Source organism: Oncorhynchus gorbuscha, linkage group LG10, assembly GCF_021184085.1.
Source record: "Oncorhynchus gorbuscha isolate QuinsamMale2020 ecotype Even-year linkage group LG10, OgorEven_v1.0, whole genome shotgun sequence".
NCBI classification, from domain to species: Eukaryota; Metazoa; Chordata; class Actinopteri; order Salmoniformes; family Salmonidae; genus Oncorhynchus; species Oncorhynchus gorbuscha.
Window position 1 is genome coordinate 62,693,027 of NC_060182.1, and position 2,997 is coordinate 62,696,023.

At 41.3% G+C, this 2,997-nt stretch overlaps 1 long non-coding RNA gene across 1 annotated transcript; it reads left to right on the top strand.

Moving 5' to 3' along the window:
- The first annotated feature begins 429 nt into the window (after positions 1-429).
- Positions 430-2,182, top strand: LOC124045223. The gene is made up of 2 exons (XR_006840806.1): positions 430-586; positions 1,280-2,182. It is a non-coding gene; the product is annotated as an uncharacterized LOC124045223 (long non-coding RNA).
- Positions 2,183-2,997: the final 815 nt, after the last annotated feature.

Here is a 2,997-nt window from a genome sequence, read left to right on the forward strand (position 1 = left end):
TGACATCCAGTGGAACAGTCACTTTACAATATATCCATTTACCATGCAAAATATCCCCATAAAAATATGTTGAACAACATAAACTAGACTAACTGTATAATTATTATTGTTCGAAAAATGTCCCCATCGTGCTCATGGAATCAACCTTCTCTGAGGAGGAAGGTAGAGAGAATAATTGTATCAAACTCTTCAAATTGTAAACCAGTGAATTCATATCAAAAGACAATGATTATTAACACAAAGGCTATTTGTATTGCTGACAGGCACACCCTAAAACGTATAAGAAGAGGTCTCAGAGGTGTAGTTTATGGGATGTTTCGATTAAACTGTAGGTTTCCATTTGATTGGAAGGCTGAACAGGTGGTTTGGGAGATGCGAAGTGTTGCCTGACGTCACACTCGGTGGTGGTATAAAATCCCCTGGGTTTGTCCTCCAGTCATTTATCTTGAGAAAAGACCAAGGCAGCTTTCAGCTTTCAGCTTTCATTACGCGCAATTGTGGCTGTGAAGAAGCCGATAACAAGATGACTAAAATGGTGATAGCTTACATTGGGTTCCTTCTCCTTGCCATGCATTTTTCATCACAGGTAAGAACTAAAATGTCCGTTTTACTATGTTTTGTTTTCGGTGAACCCACATTTGAATTAGACTACCCATTATTCTGGAAAGCAAATGCATTTCATCAGGACAGGTGCAACATTTAAAATAGCTTATTAATCAGACAAATTTGTTACCATAAATCTTAAGTGTAATTTTCGACATTGACTGTTTTTCTCATTGACAAGCTATTGATGCGTATAATTGACCTCAGATGTTTTCAGTCGGTATGATTGACATGTTGGCAAAATCTAGCGTGCCAGCGTAATGTGGAACGCAATGTGAAATGACACTTCAGATAGGCTACTGAATCCTTGATTTCGCGTTACTACGACCTGCGTAGGCTGGCAATGTAATTTGAGCAGCACGGTATACATTTTTAATTCTCCTCTGCGCAATTCAATGTATTAAGTTGCCCATGATCCTATAGGCTTTGGATAACATTGTCCACAAGGTGATGGCACTTACATGTATTAAGATTTCTAAGGTGCATTTTGTTGGAACATTGTCATAGGGCTACTGTGTTTTTACTGCCTAGGTTACTCCGTGTGCCTAGCTGAACGTTTGCCTTTTTAAAAATTAGTCGTACGAAAGTGAAGTCAAATTGATTATTGTCCCGACTCTCAAATGTTTCAGGTTTGTGTTTTCCACATGTGACAAGCCCCTCTGCTCTCCTGTTTTAGGTCCATGCTCAAAATACTACCACACAGTCCCCTGCCATGAATGCTACGACCAGAGCTGGCGGTACGAGTTCCAACATGACCAAGATGCCCGATGTCACCAAGAACAACATTGCCAAAGGAGCCAGTGTATCCTTGCAGTCCAGCTCTGTTGCACTCATCATACCCATCATGGTGGGGGGCTCACTACAGGGGCGCTTCTAGAGCGCTGTTGAGCAGTGAACAGACACCGGCAAGACTTTAACATCAGCGGCCTAGATGGGGTAAACTGTTTCACAAAGATCACATTTTAAAATAAATAATCAAAGGCAGTCATGTGCGCTCCTAACCGAAGAGATTTGGTGGAGTTGCGTGCCGGAGGAGAACTCTTTTCTACTTCACTGATGGGAATTGTTATTTGCCCTCACACCTTCTGGCTGTTTCAAACCAGTAGGCCTTCACACCTCACACACTGGCCCCATGCCCATAGGCCCGAACTGTACGGTCCTCTCCATGGAGGCAGTCCATGATGAGTATGTACTGTACGGAACTCTGCTCTTTAAACCGTTTGGTCCCGCTGTTCCTGTGTAGACACCAGGGGTTAGTTTAGTAATTTGTTAAGAAGTTAACATATCTAAAGCGATGTTGGTTGAGGCACTTTGAAAATAAGGTATAAATGAATCTGTGGCACATGCAGGAACAGTGGCATTTCTGCACCTGCAGTGAGTACTTTGTCAGAGGCTTGATGTACACTTGTGATCTATTTCTAGAATATGGATTTGTATGAGTTAGCATATGTGATATTTAATTGTCTAAATCAGTGATGTGATCTGCTTAGATTTGTTTTTATGGCCAGGTTCAATAAACCTTTGAAATGTAGGCTACTTGTGACAATTTTCTTGTATAATAAAAAATACTTTAACATAATGTTTCTCCTCCTGTCTCTAAATTCTAAAGCTTGACCTGCCAAGTAATTTGCTGTTCCATGTGTTCAGCCCCTTTATTGATCACATGGCTTAACCCAGGGATTTCCTAAAGTAGACTAGGTTTGATGTGCCACAATTTAAATCCTTATTTTAGAATGGGGTATAGAAATGTTCACCTTTGGTCAGTTGTAGCATTTATGCCATGTCAACTAGGACATGACTTGTCTTGCAGTCCTTGTGGTTAAAACAGGTCAGTTTCCTGACAGTTGACTCCGTTGTAGACTGCTTTAAGTAGTTTACTTTACCCTAGCTTCATTGACTTGTGACCAGTCATTTACAAACTAGCCTACAAAGATGTTCAGGGGTAGGCTGGCTGTAAGGTATACTTGAACTGAACCAAAGTGTTTATTGACATTGGGTCTTGCTGGTTGGCTCTCAGCCAAAGGGATACTTAGGCCTTCATCCCAGAACTCTAAACTGGGGGTTTCTAAGCTATATTGTGTGGTTATAAGGTCATACCAAGGATAATTTTGACATTAATTTCACAACGCCCTTGAATCAGACAGTGAAATTACTGGTATTGGTCCATACAGATTGACAACAGTTCTCAAGTGTCAGATCAGGGAACATTTAACATGTTTAGTGCCCCCCCCCCCCAAAAAAATCTGTTCTCAGATGGTACTGGGGGACCTTCAGGTGAGGTGTGTCTCACCTTTCCAGAGGCTTCATAGTGTGGAGCAGATAGAGGCTGTTCAAACTAGTCCCAAAAGATGCTTGTGGGGGTTGTGAAGAAATTAACTGATACGGTGTTCATGA